Raw genomic sequence first — 8,601 nt, forward strand, 5'->3', positions numbered from 1 at the left:
TAAGGTAATTTGGAGATAGTTTCGATCTAAAATTCAAAGGGTAACGTAAGGTGATTGCCTCAAAGTTTCCTATAGTCTAATTGGTCTGCTCTCTTTTATAAATCTGAGACTTAGTCTCCATTTCACTTTCATTCTACCCGGGAAGTTCTCTTGTGACCCTGCTCTGGGTTACAACCAGTCGTGGTAGACAGGCATCATCTAGTTCTTATTGGTCAGTTTTGAAGAGGCTGTGGTTTGTATGGTCTATTAGACCCATGGGCTAGCTACTTCTTTAAGTTGGATTGTCTTCATCTTCTTTTTTCCCATGTGAGCAGAGACCAACAGTTGTATCTAAGACAGCTGGTTGACAGCTTTTAAGGTTCCAGGTGCTACTCACAAAACATGGGTAGAGAACCTTCTTTGGTAGTTGTATTATGCCAATTGACTAAGTTGACCGATCAAGTCTTTTTGGTTCATGCCCCTTGACGCAGTAAAGCAATCCTGAGAATTATTTGGATATTTCTTGAAAGCCTGCATGATAATGTTTACTGTGTGCTTTGTTATGTATGCGAATGTATGTGTGGCACATACAAACATGTGCTTACAACTTATACTGATTCCTGAATGCCCATATACTCACATATGACTTCCTGGACACATACATGCACTCTTAACTACTTTTGTAACCACGTACATGTATTTTTGGTTGTTTTTCCTGTTATTACAAAATATAGTACTTTAAAAATGTTCTCCTGTAGTTCTTATCTCTTTATTGACCATGGTCAAGTTGTACTAAATTCAACCATATTTGGGAGTGCCTTTTCCATCACTGGAAATGACAAGTGCCTGCTCTCCAGAGAGTGATTCCCCTGCTTGTCCCTCTTATCCCTGGTAACCACCAAAGATGTTTATCCTCTGTGTCGTAGCCATTGTTGACTTCTTAAAATAATAGTGGGACCATACATTTATGTCATTGTGATTGGTTTATTTCAATCGAGTAATGTTCCAGAGATCCATCCAGGTTGTAAAGTGTTTTGTTGATTCCTCATTATTTTTAAAAATTGTGTAGTATCTATTGTATGCATATACCCCAACCTGTTTATCCATTCATCTGTTGATGGGCATGTAGGTTATTTTCATTTTTTTCCTATATATTTCCTATATATTGCAATAAACAATGATGTGCGTACGTTTATCCATGTCATTGATTTTTTTTATCTCTAGGATATAGGCCTCACAGTAGGATTACTGGACCAATAGCTATTTATATTTTTATATATTTGAGGAATTGCTATACTGTTTCACAAAGTGATTGTGCCATTTTACAATCCCAACAGCAATGCACAATTTTGCCAGACCTTGCCTTACAATCTTGCCAGCACTTTTATTTTGATCATTGAAAAGCCCCAGGCATGGCATCCCTGCTTGGAGCAGCCAGTGCATAGAGGGGACTTTAAGGATGGCCCCAGCAGGAGACAGTATGTTCCCACACTGACCCATAGAGCTATGGGGGACAGTACTGGAGACATTGTGCGGAAAGTGTGCCTAGTGGGGTTTAACGCAAAGAGAGTGCACCTGGGCAACAAGGGGAGCAAAGTAACCAAGTCCCAAGGAAACCTGAATATAGACTTCTGACTTGGGGAACAGGGCTTGGCACCTCATAAGACTTGATCGGAAAACATACATAAGGGTCAGCAGACAGACCTGGAACAATTGGTTTTTTAGTTAGTTTTTTCTCTCTCATTCTGTTTTGTTTGATTATGTCTTTTGGTTTGATTTTGTTTTCCTTTTTCGTTTGCCTTATGTCTATCTATATAAGATAGGCAGGACGAACAATACTGAGAAGAAAACTACGAGACCAGTGGCTCCGGAGGGGCATGGGTGAGAGGGGCCGGGGGGGTGGGGATGCCAACAAATTCAGAGATAAGGGAGAAACAAGAGATCTAAAATTGATGGTGAGGATGGTATATAATGCTGGCTGAGGCTTGATCAAGAGCGTATCCGAGGAAATCCTAAGAGCTGAATGGAGGGTGAAGCATGGTAGTGGGACAGGAGGAGGGGAAAGGAAATAGAGGAAAGCAATAGGAGGCAAAAACTATTTATAAAGGTATAGCTATCGGCATGGACATTAAGTATAATAATTTATAATGAAAGGGCCAGTGGCCAATGGACATATATTTATAAGTAGTAAGATAGCAGGCGGACTTTGGACCTCCACTCAAGGCCTCCCTTAACACATGGACACTTTGCTCTGATAACCTGGCACGCTTTGATACTCACCTTCCCATCATGATCACTGAAGACAAAGGTGTGCATAAGCAAATGTGGTGAAGAAAGTAGATAGTGCCTGGCTATCAAAAGATATAGTGTCTAGGGTCTTAAAGGCTTAAAGTCAAACAAGTAGCCATCTAGCAGGAAGCAAATATGCCCACATGGAAGAAGCACACCAGCCTTTGTGATCATGAGGTGTCAACAGAATCAGGCATCAGTTATCAAAAGATCCAAAACAAACAACCATATCTATGCAAAAGTGGGGGGTTGGAGTGGAGACCCAAAACCCATCTGTAGACAATTGGATATCCCCCACAGAAGTTGTTTAAGGAAGGGATGATTCAACCATCGTGAAGTAGAGCACTGACGAATAACACATCATTTCTTTAGTTCCTGAATACTTCCCCCCACCCAGTACCATGACCCAGTTCTACCTTACAAATCAGGCTAGACTGGAGAACACACATTGGTACAGATAAGAGCTCTGGACACATGGAATTTAGGAGAGATAAACCCCTCAGGAATCGTAATGGGAGTAGTGATACCATGAGGGTAAGGGGATGGGCAGGGAGGGGAAAGGTTGAGAAATGGGGAACTCATCACAAGATTGGATATATAGCCCACCACCCGAAGGGGACAAATAATAGAAATGTGGGAGAAGGGAGACAATGGACAGTGTAAGATATGAACTAATAATTACAATATATAATTGATAAAAGATTCACGAGGTTGGGAAGGTGGGGGAGGAGGGGAAAAAAAGAGGAGCTTATACCAAGGGCTCAAGTAAAAATGTTTTGCAAGTGTTACAGTTCTTTTAAAATTTGTCTAGCAGGCTTTCTGTTTTTATCCCACACCCACTCCCCCCACACCTCCTCCCACACCAGTAAAACAGGAGCCACCCTAGGGAGGTGGTTTTCCCCCCATGGCTTCACTTATGTGCACTTTCTCTAGCCCTGTATGGCGGCCACTTCGGCCCAGCCTGCAGCATTGAGCACTGAACTGGCCCAGGTGGTCCTGGCTGAAGTCATCCAGGCACTCTGGGCCCCAGAGAACACCATGCGCACGGACGAAGCACGGGGCAATGCGTGCAATGACATGGGCACGATGCTGCCGTTTGTTCTGCCTGTGGCATGCAGATCCAGCAGGAGGTCATCAAAGCCTTTGTTTGCCCGCTGGGTCAAATCCTAGGAAGCTCAGGACCCTGAGATTGCCAGCCTGTTGGGCAAGCTGAAGGCCCTGCTGCTGTGTTGCTGCCACCTGAGGGGCTTGGCCCTCCCCTGTGGACCCAGGCCACTTTGGGGAGGGAAAGACCATGCTGTTCCCAGAAGATAATAAATGTGCCTGTGACTCGGCAAAAAAAGTTTCAGAAATGATGATGGCAACATATGTACGAATATGCTTGATGCAATTGATGCATGGAATGTTATGAGCTGTAAGAGCCCCTGATAAAATGATTTTTAAAAAAGGAAATTTTGTAGGGGTGTGATGATGGCTTACTGTATTTTTGATTTGCATGTCTGTTAGATCTAGGACTATTTCATGACTTTGGTGGCTGCCTAAATTTCTCTTCGTGAAGTTCCTGTTAATATCTTTGCCCATATTTTATTGAATTCTCTATTTACATTGAGTTGTTGACATTTTCTTTATACTTTAGAGATTTGACACTAGTCCAATTTATCAGTGCAAAGGAATATTTTCCCCTTTTTAGGTTCTTTCCTTTTTCTCTTTATAAAGTCTTTTGGTGAGAAAAAATGTTTAATTTTAGATGTGCCCATTATCTAATATATCTTCTGGCTTTTTTTAACCTCTATTTTTTTGTACACCGTTAAATATGTTTGATGGACTAGTTAATGCTAAGGACTCAGTATCCTAGTTTTGATTCAGGCACTTTTTAGTATCTTTAACTTCACTGTTTTAATTTTAACATGTAAGTCTAGGCTGGTGTATCTCAGAGAGGGACATGAATCTGCCATATTTGTGCTTGAAATCTTGAGCCACCTAAGCTCAGGAAGAAGGTGGTGAATGTGACCAGGCTTGTGCTATCCAGCCATGGCCTCTGATACCAAAGGGAGTATTGGTTGAGCTGTTTGTGTTCCGGTGTGCCTCCTGTGCTTCAGAGAGGAAGTGGTTGAGTATGAGGAGGCTTGTGAAGGTGGGTATGATTGTACTTTGACACATGCTAATGCATTTGGTAGGTGTGGTGATTGTTTACACTGGTTCAATCTCCCAGGGATTTTTGCATAGGAACTGCCATTGGCTGTACTTTCTCTGTGGTTACTTTTCTGACTGCTCAGTCTGGTTGTTATTTGATGCTGTCCCTAAAAGGCCTCTCTGAGCATGCTACCGGCTTGTGTGGTTCATCTGCTAGTCTCTGCTGTCACTTGGACTCATTGTTCCTTTCCTTGCAGTTGTTCTAATGCTTGAACTCCTGTTGATCTTACTGGTGTCCAAGGTCATTGATTGTGTCTGGTTGACTGAGTTTGTTGGGTCGTTGATGTCAGGGGCTGGCACAGTGGGTATATTTAGGGCGACATGGATGTGTGACTGGAACACATCTACTTATTTGAATCAGGTTGTGGCTTGGCATGATTTCGTAGCTGTGTATTTTCCCTTTAACTTGCACATGGATGTGACTAGGGGAACCAATTGAAAAGGGTTTTATGATTTTTTATTTTCTGATAGGGCATCAGTGATGTGGGTCTTGCCAGAGAAGACCTCTCTGAAATGAGGACAAAGCAAAATAGACAGAAATCAACAGTAGGCATTTTATAATGTCCTGGCAATATATTTGTATTGCTGACTCCACTATTGCAGGGCATTAGCAATGAGAACTTAGATTCTATTTTCCACTACATGCAGACTTTTGTTGCTAAAATATCAAAAGCAAAAATTAACAGATTGTTAAGGATGACAGCCATTAACATACCAAACAAACTTCATAGTTCCAAATTTTGTCAAATACTTATATAAAATTTAACAATTCAGGAGCATTTATCTTTTCAACAGCCGCACAATTTAAATGTATTTAATTTTCATTAATTTCTCCTTGATTAACAATGCAAGAAAGTAATCCCTGAAATGCACACAGCTATAAGTAGGTGTGTGCATATACACATGAATATATGCATGTATTATGTTTTTATTTATATGCAAATATACCAGGAATCCTGGTTTGCTGCTAACTACATTGTCAGTAGTTTGAAACCACCAGCTGTTTCTTGGGAGAGAAAGACAAGGCTTTCTAGTCCCTTAATAGTGAGTCTCAGAAACTCACAGGAACAGGTCTACCCTGCCCCATAAGGTTGCTATAAGTCAGAAGTGACTCAGTGGTAGGGAGTGTAGGCATATGCACCCACACAGACACATTTAAGTATTAAGAACCCTACCAAACCCACTGTCATCAAGTTGTTGCCAACTCATGCCTACACTATGTAGGGTTCCCCAGGCATTGTGAATGTTTACAGGAGCAAATAGCCTCAACGTTCTCCAAGGAGCAACCTGGGGGTTTGAAACACTGCCCTTACGATTAGTAATCCTATCTCTACCTAAAAGTGCCAGCAATTTGGGGGGAAAATCCCACTTGTTTTAAATTTTATTTATACGTATCCATATGCCTGTTCTTGTTGTTGTGGATAGGTGTCTCCCCCTCATACAGGTTCTGACCATTGTGACACATGTGGCGGCCATTGGCGACCATTTGTAGCAGTAGATGGTTGAGCGTTTCTTCCAAGTCTTGCTCGGTGTAAATGTTCTGCTGAAGTTTGTTGAACATGACAGCAACACACAGACAGACTCACCGACAGATGGATGGTGGCTGTGAAACCAAGCTCCAGCTTCCTCTGGTATGGAACGCTATGGTTTATGGCTGAATCACTTATTTTGCTCCATATACACAGCATATACATTTATATATACAAGCACACATATAACCTTTACATATACAAGCACACATATATCCTACGTGATAAATTTATTTTTCTGCCTACAAAAGTTATTTTTCAGTGTAACTATGCTCACTGTGTACACAAAAGTTTGCTAGTGTTTGCCTATGTGCATTTAGTCCATAGTTATGACTAAATCGCAGAAGGCTCCTTGATCTAAAACACTAAGAATCACTATGTTTTCTGCAGATTGTTGTGTATTTGGAGAGAGCCTCAGTAGTTGAAATAACTACAATAGAGGGAGTCGACTGTTCAAATAGTGCTGCGTCTGCTTGATGGGGGTTGGAAATAGTCTATATTCATAGTGATTAGAATTGATTTCTAACGTATCAAATCCAGGGCTAGTTTATTGCGGATAGGAGGTGTTAAGCAATGCTTGTAGATAAAATTGCTTTAGGGCATATCTCTTTAGAAAAATGAAATGTTTATTTCATATCTGGAAATTAAGCTAGATCATTCTAGGAACTTCATTTTCCATCACACCTAAAAGCTTAACTCTTGGGACTTGCAAGGGCCACATTCAAAGCTGCATGTGTAGGCTTAGACGTGTACATTTGTGTCAGTACTGTACGGTGCACAATCTTGCTAACCATTTTGCCAAGTTTATAATAAAAGCCACAAGTGGTTTCTTTTTTTAAGAACGACCAGGAACAGTTATTTAGAACATTTTTGTGTTTGAGTCCAAGATTTAGCATTTTTAAGCTCAGCTGACATTAAAAATAGTACAGTTGTCAATATGTGCTAAATGTGGGGACTATTTAAAGATCACCACAAGCAGTGCATTGTGAATACCTTGAGCTCTAACCCTGAAGGCAAATGATTCTTACTAGGAAACATTCTAAAGGGTACTTACTTTTTCCTCTGATTTATGACAGTTCTGTGGAGAGTAGTGGCTTTCTGTAGTGGCTGACATTTTGATTTGTATTTGTCTCACTGCAGTAAATTTCTTTGTATTTATTTAGCTTTTTAATTTCAGAAATGGGACGCGTTTTACTGTGCCTCCACTCTGTGACAATACTTGGCAATTCTGAGTATTTAGGTCATGATTGTATTAATTAGCTTCTTTATTTATAAATCCATGCCTTCCTTCAGCATTGACTAAAAATAAGCGACATGACTTTAAAAATAGTAAGATTGCTTCTCCAAAATTTTAAAAGTGTGTGCATGTATGCATGTGCACACACATACACACGGGCATTAGAATATATATTTTGCATTTATTTTCTCTTAAGTCAGTTTGCCTAATTTTCTGAGTATTGCCTAACATCTAATCTCTATGAGTTGGTAGGTGGCAATGACATTTGGGTGTTGCAAAGTGCATGTTCATCCTGTCAAGCCAGATGCAGCCTATGGTATGTTTAGTTTGAATCTTCGCTACCGATGCAGTCATGCCAACTTTTTCCTTCAAATTGGAGAGAATTTTCAAAGGACTTTTCCTAAGGCTGAAATTCTAGCCAGGCCTGGAAAGTCAGGCTTCATTATCTTTCTTCCATCTCACTCAATAGCACACTAAGTTGTTCGTCTAAATTCCATTTTATTGGTTTTCATTCTGTTCATGGCATAAGCCGTGAGCATCCGAGACGCATGGCATTTGCACATTCTATTCTATCTGTCAGGAGCTGCAGATAAAATGTTTTACTAGAAGGAGGACACAGGCTTGTGCCTGATTCTGACAACTCCTTTGTTGAGGTAGTGGCGAAGATCCAGGGAGGTGTGCTGAGGTCCTGCGACAGCCTTTTGAGGTCAGGCTGATGAAGGATAAGGGACCTAATTCACCTGGAGTTGTTTACCTGCATCTTTGCCAACTCACAAAGCTAGATACCAGGAAGACCCCAAGTGGTGCAAATGTTTGAAGTATTTGGCTGCAAATCAAAAGGTTGGACGTTTGAAGCCAACCAGAAGTGTCTTGAAAGAAAGTCCTGCCCCAAAGCCAGCTGTTGAAAACACACTGGAACACAGTGCTTCTTGGAATCTACAAGGTGGCAACTTTTTTTTTTTTGTTTGTTTTTTGATTAGGGATATTCCAGGCCCCAATTTGCACTTGGAAACTTTCTTCCTTCCTACTCCTCAGAAAAGATAACACAAACCTGGTAATATTATCTTCTTCTGTCCATCACCCTTCATTTCCGCAGGCAGCTTTCCTGTTGAAAATGGCTCCCATTTAGGCTTCTGTTGAACCTTCTATGCTTGCTGTATACCTTTCACAGCAGACAATTTTGGAAGAATTGTAATCTCAGTCCTTAATGCAAGTCAATGTTTGTTAAATTAATTAATTTCCAAAAAGACTTCAAAATTTAGAACACACTTAGACATTTTTAATGTAAGTGATATGCATGTTGTCTTGGGAATGCAGTGTTATGATGAGACCATTTTTAAAGTTGTTACCTCCCTTCTGCCTTTCTAGAAAATT

At 40.7% G+C, this 8,601-nt stretch overlaps 1 pseudogene; it reads left to right on the forward strand.

Moving 5' to 3' along the window:
* Positions 1–3,048: 3,048 nt before the first annotated feature.
* Positions 3,049–3,102, forward strand: LOC115869572 (annotated as a pseudogene).
* The last annotated feature ends 5,499 nt before the right edge of the window (positions 3,103–8,601 follow it).

The sequence above is a fragment of the Echinops telfairi genome, unplaced genomic scaffold (genome assembly GCF_000313985.2).
Source record: "Echinops telfairi isolate 266 unplaced genomic scaffold, ASM31398v2 ScPeMD7_31;HRSCAF=116, whole genome shotgun sequence".
NCBI lineage: Eukaryota > Metazoa > Chordata > Mammalia > Afrosoricida > Tenrecidae > Echinops > Echinops telfairi.